This window comes from Scyliorhinus canicula, chromosome 6 (genome assembly GCF_902713615.1).
Source record: "Scyliorhinus canicula chromosome 6, sScyCan1.1, whole genome shotgun sequence".
In the NCBI taxonomy this organism is placed as follows: Eukaryota; Metazoa; Chordata; class Chondrichthyes; order Carcharhiniformes; family Scyliorhinidae; genus Scyliorhinus; species Scyliorhinus canicula.
The window spans coordinates 64668562-64689126 of NC_052151.1; the positions used below are offsets into that span (position 1 = coordinate 64668562).

At 47.3% G+C, this 20565-nt stretch overlaps 1 long non-coding RNA gene across 1 annotated transcript; it reads right to left on the bottom strand.

The window, feature by feature from the left end:
• Window positions 1–658: 658 nt before the first annotated feature.
• On the bottom strand, window positions 659–8590 carry LOC119966806. The gene is made up of 3 exons (XR_005460838.1): window positions 8479–8590; window positions 2887–2949; window positions 659–805 (listed from the first exon to the last, which is right to left on the bottom strand). It is a non-coding gene; the product is annotated as an uncharacterized LOC119966806 (long non-coding RNA).
• Window positions 8591–20565: the final 11975 nt, after the last annotated feature.

A 20565-nucleotide genomic window follows, 5' to 3' on the forward strand; every position in this document is an offset into this window, starting at 1 on the left:
GTACCTTATTGCAAAATAAATTGCACAATTGTCATTCTGCTCACTCCCCTCTCTCCGATTGCTTCGCCATCCATCCCTGTTTTTAAATTTTGACTTGTTCTGTTCCCTTGAGGAGCAGCTGAATTTTGAATTTCCCAACATTTGGTGAGCTATCATCCAGTGCTTAAAGCTCACCAAGGTGATGCTGATGGGGCCCAACCATGTAAGTGGGACAGACCTTCTGCCATCATGCAGGTGGTGCAATCATTCTGCTAACCGCCCATCACCCACTGTCGATTCGATATGAATGCAACATGATAAGCAGCACTTACGTTTTCCTGTACAGTTTTTAAACTTAGATTTGCCTCTGAGAGCAATATTTCCAATTCGAGGACCAGTTTAGAATCTTCTTTATTTAGCAAGAAATATAAGTGACCTTAACTGAAGGATCATAGCAAACTATATTAAGACACCTGCGTAATAAGCATATATTTAAAAACAGCAGATAGGCTGTTGATTATATCTGCTTTTAGACATGAGTATCCTGACCCACTGTCGCAACTGATATTTCCTGATGTCATTTTCAGCTCTCTCTCGCTCATATAAAGCAAACATATTAAATAACCCTTTTAATATATGTTTTAAGATACCTTTCCAAAAACATACTTTTGTTTATTTTCCAGTGGTATCCTGAAAGAAGGGGGTCATTTACAATTACCCAGAAATCAATGGGACAAAAACCGGATGAGTTTTACACCCGGCAGACAATCCAATGTTAATGCTTTGCGATGAGGTTGAATATTAACTCCAAGGATGCCTTCGTGTTCTGTATAGAGTGAAAAAACAAGAAAGGAAGAGTTTGTATTTATCAAGAACCTTTTGATCCTTTTAACAAGGCAGTATTACGCAGTTCTGGAACTAGAGATATTTCTCCAAGAGGCTAACTTAATTTTAAAAATTGTACAGGAAAACATTCGGACTGCTTATCATGTTGAATGCATATTGAACAGGCACAACTGATGAGAACATTTTGAAATGCAGTTACCTTTGGAATATAAGCAAATGAGGCAGCCAACGTGCCGGTAAGAGAGGTCACAGAACAATGAGGTGAATTGACCAGATAATCTGCTTTAGTTTGTTCGTAAATTAGGGATAATGTACCAGAGAAAATATTAACCCTAGCCAAAGTAGGAATATCTTTCAGTTCATCTAACAGGTTCATTGCCGTTATGTTTCCATTGTGAGGTAACTAATGAAAGAGACACTGGCTTTATAACTAAAAGATTTGTCACGGCACAAAGGAGGGGATTGGTCACGATACGGTGCATTACTCAGGTCAAGCAGGGTTCAAGTGTTCATCATTTGATGGAGGGGGAGAGGAATTGGATGGGGGTGGTAGGGAAGGCGGAGGAGGGCTAGAGGAGAGGCAGCAATGAGGAGAAAGGGAAGAAAAAAATGGAGAGCAGCGCGATATGGAAGTAGATCAAAGAAAGAGAACAGGATGAAAGAGTGGGTGGGAAGGAGAGAGGAAAGGGAGAGAAGAGGGAAAGCTGCATAGGGGGAAAGAAGGAAGCTGGTATAAATGGATGGAGAAGGGCTGAGGATGTGGAAGAGGTGACGGAGGATAGGGTTGGAATGGTGAAATGGTTAACCAGAACTGATAAACAGTCTTGCAGGGTAGAGATTGGGCTGGCACACAGACGCGGCAGGGAGGGAAGAGGGCAGATGTCTCAGTAGGGTACATGAAAGGGAATGGGAAATAGACTCAACAGGGACGATGTCAATTCCAATAAACTCAGAAGAATGGCAAATAAACGGCTGAAAAGTCTGTCACCACGAGAGGAAATGGCTCCAGTAATAGGTGGGAATAATAGCAAACCAACCAAAACAGTAGGGCAGGAGACAACAGGCCAAGCCCTTAATAACTCAAATTCTCACAATGGTTACTGCTCATGGTTTGTCTGGATAGCCAGTTGGCTGTGAAAGAGTCTGCTGACCCAATAATACATTAGCTGATGGGCAGGAAGGTGAAGTAACTGGTGAAGGGACGGCAGACCCATGCTCTCTTTTGCTTTGATGCATTGAATCAGACAAAGGCACAATTCTGTGGGAGTCAACTACTTCATTAATTTGGATGTGGCCATTTTCCACATGTAAGCTAAAGCAATCAATCGGCAATTAAATTCACTGAGGATAGGATTAGTGTTCAATGCATTTCTGCTTGGAGCCTCCTTCTCTTCCTCTCTCTTTCAACTGAGATCTCTCTGTTCTCTCTCCCTGTCCCCTTCCTGAAACTTCCTCAGGGTCATTTCCATGTCCCCTTCCTGAGACTCCTCTCCAATATAGTGCACCACTTCTAGGTCACATGACCAGGTCTTTTCATGCCATTTGCTTTTTGCACAGACACAAGGGGCCTGTCCTCGGCCCGAAGAACATAAAATGCTAAAATGTGCATGTGCAGTCCGCTCCCAAGGACTGCTGAGGCTTGGAGTTCCCTGCCCTGCCTGCCTGAGCAGAGAGTTACCCCGGACCAATATTTATCCCTGAATCAACATCTTTAAATAAAACAGGTTATTTTGTCTTTATCCTGTTGCCGTTTGTGTGAAAGTTTGTAGGTGTTTCCTACATTACAGCAGTGACTTCAAAAATAACTTTATAGGCAGGGAAGCACTTTTAGACACCTCATGGTTTTGAAAATCATTGTATGAATTTAATTCTTTCTTTATATGAATTGAAAGATTGGTACCAAGAGTTGTGTATCCAGGTATTCAGATGGTACTAACTTGTGTGGATGGAAATAGAAAGTTACAAAGGGAAGGATATATTGGCTCGGAATGGGCACAGTGCTGAGTAACCAGAATTATGTCAAGCCACAAAGCATTAATCATTGTTTTTCTGCTTACTCACCTTCCTTTTACCCTCTACAGATCTGATGTTGCCTTTCCAAAAGGGTTTGGTCCTTCAGCTCAGCTTAAAAACAACACAATCAAGTTTTCACAACACACGGTATTGTTTTGAGAGAATTTATGCTGCTGCAGTTCAGTTTTGCAAACACAGTAATGACAATGACTAAACATAAAGGCAGTCCTTCAAATATTGCAGCACACATCGTTGGTTTGATTGCCAAATGCATTTCTCAGTGAGTACCTGATGTTTTCCAACAAATAATGTCCCAGTTTTGATTGCCAGCATTTGCTGTTAGTTGACCTCCATACCTCGCCAGTCATCTGAGGAAGGAGCTGCGCTTCGAAAGCTCATGTTTGAAACAAACCTGTTGGACTTTAACCTGGTGTTGTAAGACTTCTTACTGTCCATCACAGGAACAGCAGTATCCAGACCATTCAGCTCCTCAAATTGATTTAGATTGTGACAAATATGCTTCAACTCCATTTCCCTGACTTTAAATCTTTTTCTCTGATACCTTCGCCTAATAAAAGCCTTTGATATCAGCCTTGAAAATTTGAATTGATCCAAGATCCACAGCACTTTTGGAGAACGTACTCCACTTGTCTATGTGTGGAAAAGGTATTTTCCGATTGCTTCAGATTGTTCCCTCTGGTTCTGGACTTCCCATCAAGATAGCTTCCCTACCTATCCTGTTTGATCATTTCATACCTGAAACACTGAATTTAGATTGCTCCTGAACTTTCTAAACTCAAGGGAATATTAGCTGAGTACATGCAACTGGCCCCCATTATTTAACCCAGCCTTGTCCAGCCACTTCACACTTGGCAGTGTGAGCGGTGGGGGAGGAGGGGTTTGGCGTTTGGATTTTTTTTTCACTCAGGGGGCTGCTGAGCAAAGGTATATTTTGGCACAACAATAAAAAGAAGTTGAGGTATTAAGAAAAGAAGCAATTGCTGAGCAAAATTAAAGCAGTAAATTGTTAATCACAGAATCATAGAATTTACTGTGCAGAAGGAGGCCATTCAGCCCATCGAGTCTGCAATGCCCCTTGGAAAGGGCGCCCTACTTAGGCCCACGCCTTCATCCTATCCCCATAACCCAGTAACCACATCTAACCTTTTGGACAGTAAGGGACAATATTAGCATGGCCAATCCACCTGACCTGCACATCTTTGGACTGTGGGAGGAAACTGAAACACCTGGAGGAAACCCACACAAATAGGGGGAGAATGTGCAAAGTCCACACAGACAGTCACCCAAGGCTGGAATTGAATTTGGGTCCCTGGCATTGTGAGGCAGCAGTGCTAACCATTGTGCCGCTGTGCCGTTCTTACCTGAAGATTGCACCCGGCAACACTGAATGGCAGATTTCCCATGCAGGCCGTGACGTTGTATCCACAGAATTAAAAATGGAGCAATTGCTCTCCCCCTTTGAAATAAGGTAATGAACTTCCCAGCAATGTCAGAGGAGAGTTTCCAATGCCCACCTCAGGCCTAGCCAAAGTTAAATGTGGCATAGAAAGGGCAGAAATCAGGCAGAATGGATTTCCCCCTATCTGTGTGATCTGGTAAACTCTACCTCTGATTAAAAACAGGAACTCAAATCAGTACCATAATTTCCACATCCTGAACAATATAAAGAGACCAAGCGTACAGTTAATTTGAACATTGTTCGACTGGCTGTATTTTGATAATCAATTCCCAAATGAACATAATTGAGCGTTGGGGCAAAGATTGAGCACTGAACGGGTTAAAAGAATGGTATCCAGGAAGTGCTAACTCGGACAAAGGTTTGACGCAGAATGGTTTAGTCAGCGGCGGCCGAGCAGGTGCAGCAATTTGAACTTGGCCACTGAAAAGTCAGCTGACCCATTAAACGCTGTGGTGCAGACTGCAATGTCAAAGCACCCTGCAAACAGGCTTCATCTGTCATTGCAAACATGAAAGAAATGCTGAAAGGAATGCTGATTTGGAAAACATTTCCCAGCTGTGGCTGTGAGGTGGATTTGTCAGCCTGTGCTGATTATAACCTGCACTGTGCGCTTTTGTTCCTTGCTGCTGAAGTCATTTGATCTGCAATGCCAGGAGGGTGTGACGGGGGTGGTTAACAGGAGGAGGGGACGGCTCATCCAATGATCTCCCAGTGTACGTTTGCACAGGATATTTAGTGCTGATGAGCCAACTGGATGGCCTTGGCTTTCCCTGACGGTGAAGTCACTGAGCCTACTGTCTGTCAGCTGAGAGTGGATCGAGCTGCTTCAAATCCTCATCTGTTCCCCACAAGTAAGAACGATGTAAGGGATCACATTAGCCAAAAGCGCCAGTCCAATTGCCTATGACCCCAAAAGCGTTTCAATAAAACCGAATCCTTTCAGAAGAAGGGATTGAGGGCCACATTTTCACAACCACTTACACCAGCCAACCCCTACCACCAGCCTGCACCCTACCCCCCCACTCGACCCTCCCACATCCTTTCGAAGCCAGGTATTAAACAGGGGCACTGCATCCTATTCTAGCCCTGCAATCACCTGAATTTCCACTCAAAGAACCATTCTCTGCAGCAGAGCTACAAAGTCATTGGCCGCTGCTCTGGCCTTCTGACTACCATTGGAGGCCCCAGTTAAAGTTTAGGCTGCTCAAAGGTGGTTATCTCAAAAAACAAAAGTTACAGCCTACAGTTTTGCTCCGCAGCCTGGCAGGAGCCATGAGGATTCCTTGGTTGACAAACATTTAAGGGCAACCAATAAGAAATAAATAGGAGGCCTGGAAAATCCCAATCTTGCGTGGTTTGTTTCAACCTTTCCTTCTGACCTGCGCCTACTTTGTATGCACGTTACGGTCCACTCCTGCAGAAATCCAAAATGCCATGTTAAAGAGATAATCAAAGAAAAGTACAGCATAGGAACAGGCCCTTCAGCCCTCCAAGCCTGTGCCTATCATGATCCCCCAACTAAACAAAAACCCTTCTGCCCTTACTCAGTCCATATCCCTCTATTTCCTCCTTATTCATGTACCCATCCAGATGCCTTTTTAATCACCTTGGCACCTGTGTTGCCACTTTTAGGGAACTGTGGAGCTGCACACCCAGATCCCTCTGTATGGTAATGTTCCTAAGGATTCTACCATTTACAGTATAATTCATATCTAGAATTGATCCTCCAAATGCATCACCTCGCATTTGTCCGGATTAAACTCCACCTGTCATTTCTGTCCCCAAGTCTTTAATCTATCGATATCCTGTTTTATCCTCTGACAATCCTCAGCACTATCAGTAACTCCGCCAATCTTCCTGTCATCTGCAAACTTACTAATCAGGCCACCCACATTTTCCTCCAGATCATTTATATATATACTACAATCAACAGGCCCCAGCACTGATCCCTGTGGAACACCACTAGCTACAGGTCTCCATTCTGAAAAACACACATTCACCGCTACTCTCTGTCTTCTATAACGAAGCCAGTCCGATATCCATCTAGCCAGAAGACCCATAACATTTCTGGGGCAGGATTCTCCAACCCCCCGCCGGCTTGGAGAATCGCCGGGGGGCAGCATGAATCCCGCCTCCGCCGGTCACCGAATTCTCCGGCACCGGAGAATTGGGGGGGGGGGGCGGGTACGGGAGAATGCCGCCCCTGGTCTTTGGTCCTTTTATCTTACACTTTGCACCCCTGGGTGCAAATTGCCAGGTAAAACAGTTTTTAAATCTTAGCATTATGTAATCAGGGCACAAAAACGCACAATAGATTGGACCATGGAATATTTATTGATCGATCTAATGGTATCTTAAATGGTTAATGCCTTTGTAGAAATCTCAAGGACGTTGTACATGAATATTGGAAGTTACCACGTAAAGTGATAGCCACTGGCAGAAAAACTGACTCAAAATTAAAGAATTCTCACTAAGTGGCATTCTAGCCAATTACCTCTAAGACTTGAGTTAGAACCTCATCTCAGCAAGGTCCAATGGTGGTTGACTCAGCCCCAATTGTGGGGTGTGGGACCCCAGCAGATGATGGTGGTCAGGAGGTCTAATGGTGGTTGGTGCGTCTTCCGATTGCAGTGGCCTTCCATTGGTGGCCATGGTGCTCTGACGGTGATCAGGAGATCCAGTGAGTTGATAAGACAGATATCTGGACAGTGGGGGAGGGAGGGAGGGGGGGGAGGTGTTTGATTACTGGGTAGCTAACTAGGCCGGAAGGAAACATCACTGCTCAGTTGGCTCAGTTGCCTGGCCGGCTGGTTTGTGATGCAGAGCATTGCCAAAAGCTCAGATTCAATCCCCGTACTGGCTGAGGTTATCCTTCTGAACCTCACCCCTCACCTGAGGTGTGGTGATCCTCAGGTTTAATCACCACCAGTCAGCTCTCTCCCAAAAGGGGTGAGCAGCCTATGGTCCTCGGGGACTATGGCGACTTTCATTACAACACAGGCGCTCATCCCGTCACCATTAAAATAGATAAACCTTTTTGTTCCCTCAGAGTGTGGGAATTGCAAGAAAAGCACTTTTGAAGCTCCCAGCACCAACAGCGACTTTCTCCACCATATTGCTGGGAACTCTGTGAATGAAGCTTGAAGAGGTGGTTCCTGGGACATCATGCTGCTGGGGTGGGCTCAGTCAGAGCATACTCCACCAGCAACTTTGTTTATAAAGTTTGGAACACCATTTTTAAAGGCTACCCTGATGTACAAGAGTTAAATGGGCCCCACACCCGCAGCCCTCCACCCCCTCACATCCCGCACTGCCAAGAGCACTGCCAGATGGCACTGCCCAGTCATGACCATCTCCTTCCTGAGTGATGAGCTCATCTGAGTTCCTCGACAGGTCTGCCCACCAGGTACACACCGTGGGTGACCAACCATAATTGTCGCCAGCGTGCTTTCACGCCAAGGTGAATGGATTATGTCATGAGGGGTGGGGGGATGATCAGGCATAGAGGCCTGATAATGACATGCAAGTTCATTACAATTGAGTTCCACACATTGAATGTCGGGATTCCCGCTATGCCAGTGGGTGGGGACAATCACAACAAGACTTCCCGCCGACGTAAAGTGTAATTGCGGCCTCTCTGAGATTTTCTGCTCCCGTTACGAAACCTGTAGAGAGATGCATCACTGTATATACACAAGGGGTTAATGTAAATACACTACAACTAAGTAACCACTGGAGGGAGCACCAGAGATGTCATGACACGCAGACACGCAACCAATGGGTCATTAGAGCAGGACACAACCAATGGGCAATCAGGACACCCAGAGGTGGCATTACCACAAGGGGGCACTACACGACCCATATAAAAAGGACAAGGCACACAGGCTCTGCCTCTTCCATCAGCAGAGACCAAGAGAGCAGAAAAGGATTGATTATCAGCAACATCACACCCTAGCACATGGTCGCGAGCAAGCTTGTATTGTTGGCAGAGTAGACTGAGTTACTAGAGGCAGATTAGTAGTGTCGAACTCATTTAAGAGAATTGTTCATCGTTCAATAAATACGTTAAACTTATCTCCGTGTCTGGAGCATCTTTCAGCAGAGCCGACATCAAGTAGCAGCTTATGTCACCAACAATAACATAACACAACAAAACCCACCCGAGAAGACTGGGAGCTAAAAACACCGGCGGCCAGAAGTGGGCGGGTTAGAGGTGGGCTCCGTTCTTGTTGCATATTTGTTTTGCAGGTTCGCCTCTCGCAGTCCATCTGCTTTTCAGCCCATCATTGTTTATGAACAGAAATTGTCAGAAAAGATCCCCATGTTGTCATAATATGCACTCATACACATCATGAGGTAAAGACAGGCAGTGATAGACACCCAGGTTAGCCAATCAACACACAGGACAGAACACAACCAATCACTCGGCAGAAGACTAGAGGGGGGCTTCCCACTATAAAATACATGAGACATCAGCAATCAGCCTCTTTCCACTGGTGACAACTGTAGTGACAGTCAGGGTGTATATATTAGCACCTTCCACACGTGGCTCATGGCTAGCCTGGTCTAGTTAGTTAGAGTTAGTATACTTAGAGTAGTAGAGTGTCAACCCACAGCAAGCTATGTGCCTAGTTCCAGAAGTTCAATAAACCCTATTGTACCAACGTCTAAGTTTGGTGTCGGCTTTACAGTCTAACTGTATCCCTTTGCAATCCGTGTTACCCCAGGGTGAATAACACGACACATATCACCATTGCAGCTGGAGTCAGTTGTTTTCAAAGCATGTAATCTTTCTCATTTATTGCTTGCTATATTTTAACACTTTAGTATATTGAAGCGGATCGTTTTAGCAGTATCTCACTTAAGTCCCTCCAGCGTAAATTATGTCAGAGTAAATTAATTAGAATAGAATAGAATAGAACAGTACAGCACAGAACAGGCCCTTCGGCCCTCGATGTTGTGCCGAGCAATGATCACCCTACTCAAACCCACGTATCCACCCTATACCCGTAACCCAACAACCCCCCCCACCTTACTTTTTAGGACACGACGGGCAATTTAGCATGGCCAATCCACCTAACCCGCACATCTTTGGACTGTGGGAGGAAACCGGAGCACCCGGAGGAAACCCACGCACACACGGGGAGGATGTGCAGATTCCGCACAGACAGTGACCCAGCTGGGAATCGAACCTGGGACCCTGGAGCTGTGAAGCATTGATGCTAACCACCATGCTACCGTGCTGCCCCAAATTAGCTGTGAGGTGGAGATGGCTTCAGTTCCAAAATTCTGTTTCAGGTAAGGGCAACATCCATTTTATTTTCATCTGTTCCCTTAATTATTGTTATATAAAAAGACGTTTGAGTTTGGATAATTGACCCTCAAAGTAACCAGTGTGAGAATCTTTGAGGGTCAGTCTGTTTCCTGCACATGCATTTGACTTGCTCTGAATCTAATATTACCGAGCCATGCACAGTCTGCCCCCTCTTCATTCTGTGCCCAATACCCCCTTAAGATCCCACCCCTTGGCAGTGGGGGTGGGACCTTAAGGGGGTATTGGGCACAGAATGAAGAGGGGGCAGACTGTGCATGGCTCGGTAATATTAGATTCAGAGCAAGTCAAATGCATGTGCAGGAAACAGACTGACCCTCAAAGATTCTCACACTGGCACTGCCCCCTAATTCCAGCTGAGGAGGAGATGGCATCCCTGGAGGCCACCGCATTTCATTTCAGTCTCGTGAATGAGAGTGGAATGGATGCTAATGAGTTCTGATCAGTTCTCATCATTTCTGGGCAAGGAGCTGATCTCGCCAGGGGTGCGGGTCAGGAGACTGACACCGGTTTTTGCAACCCAGCGATAATCCTTGTTTTGGGCCTCACACCCGATTCAATGGGCCAGCTGGATTCCCAGCTAGGCCCCAGAGAGTCGCTCCTACGGTGCATTTGTACAACTCAGAATAATGGCACAGCACAAAATGGTTGTGGATGTAAATGGTGATGTTTATGTAGTCAGATACCACCTGGACAATAATTGAGCTCAAATCTTTTCTGTTTATGACAGGCATGGGGTGATATAAAGACCTTTGATGCTCGCACTGTGTAATTTACAATGCCCCTGTAATGTAGTGGAGGGAACCCTGCCGCCTTGCGAAAATTGTGAATTGGGTCCATGTGGTGATTTGTGATGATTTCTCCTTTAGGGGCAACACAACAGAGGAAGGGTCACCAGGTTTGGGGAAACCACTTGGGAGTGAGAGTGGGTAATCACCCCTGGGGAGGAACCTTCAAGCTGGAAAGTGTAAGGAGCTATGTGCAACCATAAAGCTGCTATTTTCTTGTTAATAAATCCTTTTTGATTCACAAATGAAGCCTGTGAAAGGGCATCATTATAGTTGAGCAGATACATCCTTTCCATTGCAAATGTTTTGAAGGTATTTCCTCCACCAAAAATAATGTTCATGTCTTTGCTTGTTACAGGTCAGTGATAAAGACTGCCTGGTACAGTAGATGCTCCCTGAGGTAGAGTGGAAGGATGTGAATGCTTCATATTATGACAATGCTCTCTTCTGTGAGAAGCGTCTCTGATCCAGAGGTGGACTAAAATTATCTTGGGCTAGGATTTTTTGGATGGTGGGGATTCCCATCCTGCCAACTGAAGAGTCCATAGAATCCCTACAGTGCAGAAGGAGGCCATTCAGCCCCTCAGGTTGACACCAAATCTCCTGAAAGACCACTCTACCTGGGCCCACTCCCCTGCCCTACCTGTATATTTATCATGGCCAATCCACCTATCCTGCACACCTTTGAGCTGTGAGAGGAAGCCAGAGCACTGGGAGGGAACCCACTCAGACATGGGGAGAACGTGGAAACCACACGCAGACAGTCACCTCAGGCCAGAACTGAACCCGGGTCCTGGAGCTGTGAGGCAGCAGTGCGAACCACTGTGCCACTGTGTTGCCCTTCAGGGAACATACCCCCCCCCCCCCAACCTCCTGCTGAGACTGCTTGCCCTGCAGTGATTTCACATTCCAAGTGGATAGCACTGTGGCTTCACAGCGCCAGGATCTCAGGTTCGATTCCCCACTGGGTCACTGTCTGTGCGGAGTCTGCACGTTCTCCCCATGTCTGCGTGGGTTTCCTCCGGATGCTCCGGTTTCCTCCCACAGTCCAAAGATAGAAGATAGAACATAGAACAGTACAGCACAGAACAGGCCCTTCGGCCCTCAATGTTGTGCCGAGCCATGATCACCCTACTCAAACCCACATATCCACCCTATACCCGTAACCCAACAACCCCCCCTTAACCTTACTTTTATTAGGACACTACGGGCAATTTAGCATGGCCAATCCACCTAACCCGCACATCTTTGGACTGTGGGAGGAAACCGGAGCACCCGGAGGAAACCCACGCACACAGGGGGAGGACGTGCAGACTCCACACAGACAGTGACCCAGCCGGGAATCGAACCTGGGACCCTGGAGCTGTGAAGCATTTATGCTAACCACCAAGCTACCCTGCTGCCCATAAATGTGCAGGTTAGGTGGATTGGGCATGATAAATTGCCCTTAGTGAGCAATAAAGGTTAGGAGGGGTTATTGGGTTACAGGATAGGGTGGAAGTGAAGGCTTAAGTGGGTCGGTGCAGACTCGATGGGCCGAATGGCCTCCTTCTGCACTGTATGTTCTATGTACTAAAAGTACTTAATTGGCTGAAGGCGGGACTTCCGCCCCTAACTCAGGAGGAAGCCAGCCAGTCAGATTGGAGAGTTGGTGACGTAGTGGTATTGTCACTGGGCTAGTTAACCAGAGACCCAGAGTAATGCTCTGGGGACCTGGGTTCAAATCCAACCACCACAGATGGTGAAATTTGAATTTAAAAAAAATCTCGAATTAAAAATCCAATGATGACCATGAAACCATTGTCAATTTTCGTAAAAACCCATCTGGTTCACTAATGCCCGAGGGAAGGAAATCTGCCATCCTTACCTGGTCTGGCCTACATGTGACTCCAGACTCACAGCAATGTAGTTGACTCTTAACTGCCCCCTCAAGGGTAATTAGGGGTGACAAGAAATGCTGGCACAGCCTGCGACACCCACGTCCCATGAAAGAATTTTTAAAAAGGAAGTCTGTGCAGTTCCAGAAGCTGCAGTGGAGAGTATTGGAACTGCACGTAGTCTCCGGAGCCTAAGTCCTGGGATTTCAGGAACAGGAAACTTTTTGGGATCTTAAAGCAGGGAAAGTAAGGGAGGGTTGGGCAGAGGGATATTGGGGTGTCGGGAGAGAGATTGGGGAGTTGGCGGGGTTACATAGCTTTAAGAGGGCACCTGAAGTCAAAGGGGGGCTGCTGCTGGAAGCTTTCCTCCACCCACTCCTCATGTGAGGCCTGAACCCAATTTATTTTGGGCGCCCCCATACCCTGCAAATTGAGGCTGGGCACAGAACGGCCTTTAAGTGGTCAATAATTGTCTATTTAAGGGCCTTAATTGCAGCATGGGCGGGCGGCCGCCTGTCCCAGCGTAAAATTGCAGGGAGGTTGGGGCGAGAATACAGCGGGAAGTCCATCCGAGAAATTTTACGCTCACTCCGCGCTTATAAATCTGCCGGCGGGGAAAAATAAAATTCTGCCCCTGCATCAGAATATACAACTACTTAGCAGGCATTCTGTTGAAGGGAATCCAGTGAAAACAAGTCTTTTTGTGATATGTCAACGAGAGTGTGAAGTCCCGGTATACCAATGGATAAAGACCAAACACCTGAGGTAATTGTTAATCCCTTATGGGCTTCTCTTCATTATCTAAATCATACAGCACGTTCCGATCTCCAACACCCCCCACCCCCCCTCCCCTCCACCCCCAAAGGAATAACCATTCTTGACAGTGGGACATGATTGTCAGATGCAATTAAGAATAATGAAAGCATTGGCAGGAAATAAATGCAACTCTGCAAAAATGGCAAACTACCCAACGCATGCCTGGAGCAAAATAAAAATAAAATGTAATAATGTATTACTCCAGTTAATTGAAAGAGCGGATGCCCAATTTCCGATCTGTGCCAATCCCCTGGCAAGGCTATTTGCATCAAGGAGTGTCAGAAAATCTTTTGTGTTAAACTTGTTGCAGTAAGACTTTCAAGAGACTGAGATTAATTACCTTACTCAGATTAAAACCTACACACCCCTGTCAGCATCAACGGGGCCGAGGTGGAGATGGTTAGCAGTTTCAAATTCCTAGAGGACATCTCCAAATATTTGTCCTGGCCCACCCAAGTTGACGCTACCACCAAGAAAGCACAACAGCGCCTATACTTCCTCAGGAAACTAAGGAAATTCGGCATGTCCACATTAACCCTTACCAACTTTTACAGATGCACCATAGAAAGCATCCTATCGGGCTGCATCACAGCCTGGTATGGCAACTGCTCGGCCCAGGACCGCAAGAAACTTCAGAGAGTCGTGAACACAGCCCAGTCCATCACACAAACCTGCCTCCCATCCATTGACTCCATCTACACCTCCCGCTGCCTGGGGAAAGCAGGCAGAATAATCAAAGATCCCTACCACCCGGCTTACTCAGTCTTCCAACTTCTTCCATTGTACAGGAGATACAGAAGTCTGAGAACACGCACGAACAGACTCAAAAACAGTTTCTTACCCACTGTCACCAGACTCCTAAATGACCGTCTTATGGACTGACCTCATTAACACTACTCCCTGTATGCTTCATCTGATGCCGGTGCTTATGTAGTTACATTGTATCTCTTGTGTTGCCCTATTATGTATTTTCTTTTATTCCCTTTTCTTCCCATGTACTTAATGATCTGTTGAGCTGCTTGCAGAAAAATACTTTTCACTGTACCTCGGTACATGTGACAATAAACAAATCCAATCCAATCCATCCAATCCAATCTCCGACCATATCCGTCCATATCAATAATTGGAACATAATAACTAGGAGCAGGAGTAGGCCATCTGGCCCCTCGAGCTTGCTCCGCCATTCAATGAGATCATGGCTGATCTTTTGTGGACTCAGCTCCACTTTCCGGCCCGAACACCATAACCCTTAATCCCTTTATTCTTCAAAAAACTATCTATCTTTACCTTAAAAACATGTAATGAAGGAGCCTCAACTGCTTCACTGGGCAAGGAATTCCATAGATTCACAACCCTTTGGGTGAAGAAGTTCCTCCTAAACTCAGTCCTAAATCTACTTCCCCTTATTTTGAGGCTATGCCCCCTAGTTCTGCTGTCACCCGCCAGTGGAAACAACCTGCCCGCATCTATCCTATCTATTCCCTTCATAATTTTAAATGTTTCTATAAGATCCCCCCTCATCCTTCTAAATTCCAACGAGTACAGTCCCAGTCTACTCAACCTCTCCTCATAATCCAATCCCTTCAGCTCTGGGATTAACCTAGTGAATCTCCTCTGCACACCCTCCAGCGCCAGTACGTCCTTTCTCAAGTAAGGACATCCAGCGATTCCTCCCGGAAAATACATGCATGTGCAACAGTTGGGATTGGAATCAAGCTTGACTGTACTGCTGCCCTGTCATTGAATAGTATGCGTATCTTCCCATGCCAAAGGTCACACACGATGACAGTTGTTTCGGTGCCGCGTTGTCATGTTGTCCGTGTCTGCGTAACAGAGTCCCACGATGAGTCAACCTTTATGTGCGAGAAAGGAAAGTGGAAAAATACAAAAACCCTGCTGTTTGTTTACACTCCTGCTGTGCTGACCTGAAATACAGACAGATGTTTTGCTAAGTCAAAGACCAAAGGAAAATAAATGAATCTCAACAGCTATTCTCCTGGGAGAACAATCTGATTGCATAACACCATGTTGTCGCCAGGCCCTTTACTTACTGCACATAAGTCAATTCTGTTAAGGGAAGCAGTATAATTGTCAAAATTGTACAGTACAAACCATCCATGAGAATATGTAATTGAAAGGAACCCTAGGACCATAGAAATGTGACAGCGTAGAAGGGGCCATTTGGCCCATTTTGTCCATGCCGTTCACAGCTGCAGCTTACAGCATTTAAGGTGCAGATCCAGGTGCTCTGTAAAAGAGTTTCGGGTCTCTGCCTCCACCACCAACTCAGGCAGCGAATTTCAGACATCTACCACCTCTGCGTAAAAAGGTTTTTTCTCATATCCCCCCCGCCAAATCCTCTGTCACTTAATTTGAATCTATGACCCCTGGTTTTCAAACTCTATGCCAAAGAAAACAGGTTCCTCCCATCTATTCTATCTCTACCACTCATAATTTTGTATACCTCAATCATGTCACCCGTCAGCTTTCTCTTCCAAGGAAAACAGACCCAATCTCTCCTCATAGCTATAATTTCCAGCACTGGCAACACTTTAGTATATCTTCTCAGCACTCTATCTAGAGCAGTTACATCCTTTCTGTCATGTGGTGACTAGAACTGCACACAATGAAGGAGAGCATTCCACATACCTTCTTTACAACCTTATCTACCTGTACTGCTAGCTACACTTAACTAGCTTCATGCTTAGATATAGTCAATGTACGACCATCAGAATGTCTCTCCATTCAAGAAAGGCAATTAGTTGCATAACTTGAGATGCATCATCAAACACCAGGGCCTGGATTCTCCGCAACCCCGTGCCGAAATCGCGTTTGGCGCTGGGGCGCAGAATCCACTTTTACGACAGGATCGGGCCGTCGCCGTTCCCGCAATTCTCTGATCCCTGGAGAATCACTCACGCACGAATTATGCGGCGCGGCTGGGGGGGCCATTGCCAGACGCCCTCCCAGTGATGGTCCGGTCCCGTTTGGACAAATTGCCAACAGCGTGTTTCTAACCACATCTGGCCAGGCGGGACTCTCACGTGGCGGCTGCAGGCTCAGTCCACAGCCGCTCTAGCAGGGGACAGGGGGATCAACTACCGGGGGGGGGGGGGGGGGGGGGGGGCCTTCTGGGCGGCGATCGGGTGGGGTAGATCGAGCGGCGCAGGGCAGAGCATTGGGACCTTCTTAGTTGGTCCAGTTCCGCCGGCTGAGTCCGCCATCACATTCGGCGAGGCCGCTGCAAGCCGCCACCGTGCGCATGCGCACTCACAATTGGAAGTGCGAGGCCCCGTATCCGCAGCTGAAGCTGCGAGAAGCATTCGGGGCCCTGCCAGCCCCTTCAAGGTAGGTGAATAGCTGTAAATTTGTTTTAAGGAAAGTCAGCATTTTGTCGCCGACGTGGGGGGCATAGCCCTGATTTTGCAGAGTTCAGCCCCAGGCTTGGGACAAGATAAGGAGATAAACCTCCATGCATAAATACAGGGATTGAAGCCATGCTTGTTGGTATTATTTTGCACCACATGGTAGCCATCTAACCAATTGAAGCAACTGAACCCCAAAGTCACATCTGCTGCAAGTGTCACAGGCTGCAGAAGATTAAGCTTCGGTTTTCAGAACTTGAGCAGCAGCTGGAGCCACTGTGGTGCATCCGCGAGGCAGTGAACTACGTAGATAGCATGTTTAGGGGTAGGGACATGCAGGCAGAAAGGAAATGGGTGACCTCCATGCAGTCTAAGAGAACCAGGTAGGTAGTACAAAATCACCTGAGTCGATCACGGTGGTTCTTCAGAGGAGTGCAGCAAGAGCCAAGTCAGTGGCACCACAGGAGGCTCAATTGCCCAGAGGAGAGAAAGAGGAGCGAAATAGCAATAATGGTCGGAGATGTGTTAGTTAGGGAAACAGACAGGTGTTTCTGCAGTCATACATGTGACACCAGGATGGTATGTTACCTTCCTAATGCCAAACTCTAAGATGTCGCAGAGAAGCTAGAGCACATTCTTTAATAGAGTTCATAGAATTTACAGTGCAAAAGGAGGCCATTCAGCCCATCGAGCCTGCACCGGCCCTTAACCCAGTAACCCCACCTAACCTTTTGGACACTTTAGCATGGCCAATCCAGCTAACCTGCACATCTTTGGACTATGGGAGGAAACTGGAGCAGCCGGAGAAAACCCACGCAGACACAGATAGTCACCCAAAGCTGGAATTGAACCTGGGTCCCTGGAACTGTGAGTCAATGGTGCTAACCACTGTGCCACCGTGCTGCCCTTCTGGGTGAAAGCGAACAGCCTGAGGCTGTGGTCCACATTGGCACCAACGGTATAGGCAGGAAGAGGGATCCTGAAAGCATATTTTATGGAGTTAAGAAATAAATTAAAAGATAGGACATCAAGGGCAGTAATCTCAGGATTACTCCCAGTGCCAAATCCTACTGCAGACTGGAAAGTAGTTAACAAAAACATTAACGATTGGAAGATGGAACTGTAAGCACTGTTGCTAAGTTTGCTGACTCTGATGGATTGTATTTTGACTTTCTGAATGCCCTGATATTACATTCTCAGTAATAATTCCAACAATTTCTCAACAACAGATGTTAACCATACTGGTTTATAATTCCTACTTTCTACCTCCCTCTCTTTTTAAATAAGGGTGTTACGATAGCATCTTTCCAATCCACTGGGCCCTTTCCTGCATACAGGAAATTTTGGAATATTATATCCAATGGATCCGTTATCTCTGCTGCCACTTTCATCAGGCCCCGGGAACTTGTCTGCCTTCAATCCCAATAGTTTGTTCAGTACTTTTTCCCTATTGATGATGATTGTTCTAAGTTCCTCCCTTTCTATTACCCCTGCATTACCTGTTACTATTGGGATGGTACTAGTGTCCTCCATGGATGTTTTTTCCTGTCTTACAATTTTTCTTCCTCTCTGGAGTATATTTTAGTTGGGATGAATTGAATATCTCTGTAAACAACTGCTACTGCTCATCAATTGTCCTACCTTTCAGTGTCCTTGCCCAGTCCACTAGGGCCACATGTGTCCTTGTGCTGACATAATTACTATTGTTTAACTCCAGAACACTTGTGAAACTGCAGTGGGCAACACGGTAGCATAGTGGTTAGCACAGTGGCTTCACAGCTCCAGGGTCCCAGGTTCGATTCCCGGTTTGGGTCACTGTCTGTGTGGAGTCTGCACGTTCTGCTCGTGTCTGTGTGGGTTTCCTCCGGGTGCTCCGGTTTCCTCTTACGGTTGAAAGATGTGCAGGTTTGGTGGATTGGCCGTGATAAATTGCCCTGAGTGTCCAAAAAAGGGATGGGGTTACAGGGATAGGGTGGAGGCATGGGTTTAAGTGTGTTTTCTTTCCAAGAGCCGGTACAGCCTGGATGGGCCGAATCGCCTCCTTCTGCACTGTATGTTGTATGTACAGTTTCTCACCTTCAAATGGTATTTGAATTTTTTTCATGCAACTCTTCCCTCGAGGATCCTTAATTATGAGGGCATTAATGAATCCCTCCTCATTACGCAATACCAAATTCAGAATAGTCCACTTCCCAGTTGATTCCAAAGCAGAATGCTCCAAGATACAATCTCTAATACATTCGATGGTTATCCTCGCCAATTTGATTAATTCAGTCGATATGCATATTAAGATCACCCATGATTATTCGTATCTTTCTTACAAGCCCCCAATATTCCCTGATTTATACTGTGCCCCACTGCAGAACTACTGTTTGGGGGCTTATAGATTACTCCCACCAGGGACTTATTTAATTTGCTATTTCTTATTTCTACCCAGACTGATTCCACATTTTGATCTCCAGTGTCTATATCACGTCTCACGACAGAACTGATCCCTTCCTTTACTAGCAAAGCTACCCCATCTCTGTTTCCTTCCTGTCTATCCTTCCAAAATACTGAGTACCCTTGAATATTCAAATCCCAGACCTGGGGCGGCATTCTGTGAAAATGGGGCTATGTCCCCACGCCCGTGATAAGACGGGTGTGAATCACGCTGGACTTTCCTGGAGAAGCATGCTCGTGGCGGCGGCCCCGCTCAACATGACGGACCCACACAGCAAGCTCGCCCCAACAATATAGGCTCCCCCCCCCCCCAGATCGCGCTCGCCTGCCGATCGGTGGCCCCCGATCGCGAGCCTGGCCGTCCTGGAGGTCCCCCCCCGGTAACGGATCCCCCCGCCCCCCACCAGGGTGGCCGCGGACTGGGTCCGCAGCCGCTACTCTGAGCTCCCGCCGGGTGGAACCATGAGTGAACCACGGCGGCAGGAACTCGGCCAGCTGCTGGCTGAGAATCGTCGCGGGGGCCTCTTTCAATGGCCCCAGACTGCCGCCGCGCCGACCGCGTGCTCACAACTGGCGGTGATTCTCCGGTCCGCGGAGAATTGCGAGAAGGCGTTGGACCCGATCGCGGGTCTGATGCCCCTTTCTCCTCCCCCATGCTGAGCGCAATTTCGGCACAGAGGCGCGGAGAATCCAGCCCCTGGTCTCCTTGTGAACATATCTCAGCAATCTCCAATAAATCACTTCCCTTTGTCTCTATTGGCGCTATTAACTTATTAAGTTTGTTTTGAATGCTTTATAATACTTTAAGATTATTCCATTGTACCAGCCTCCCCGGACAGGGCCGGAATGTGGCAACTAGGGGCTTTTCACAGTAACTTCATTGAAGCCTACTCGTGACAATAAGCGATTTTCATTTTATTTCATTTCAAATTTCCCTACTCTTGTATAATTCCTTGGTGCAATATGACATTTACACTTTCTGTCCCTACCCCCTCCCCCAACCTGAATGGCTCCCTGTACCATGGTGCTGTGGTCAGTTTGCTTATCCTCCCCGCAGTCCCTGCTCTCATCCACACAGGGAGCAAGAATCCTGAACCTGTTGGACAAGGGCAGAGGCTCCTGCAACCCTACCTCCTAGCTCCCTCTACCTAACTCACTCATAGTCACACCCTCACGGGGCCAACGATCCGCGGGCGGGCCTGTGCCGTGGGGGCACTCTTTCCCTCCGTGCCAGCTGCTGCCAACCTCCGCCATGGCTGGCGCGGTGAAGAACCCCCCTGTGCATGCGCTGGGATGACGTCAGCACATGCTGGCGCTCCCGCGTATGCGCCGGCCAGCGAAGGCCCTTCGGCGCCGGTTGGCACGGTGCCAAGCCCTTCCGCACTGGCTGACATGGCGCCAACCCCGCCACTGCCGAGCTAGCCTCTGAAGGTGCGGAGTATGGCGTACCCCGATGGGTAGAGGAGACACCCGCCCTATAGGTGGGATTCTCCCGAATCCCCGCGATGGCCCAACGCAGGAGTAAAAAGCGGCGCGAACCACTTCGGCGTCGGGCCGACCGGAAGTTGCAGAATCCTCCGCACTTCCGGGGCTAGGCTGGCGCCGGAGGGGTTAGCGCTGTGCCAAC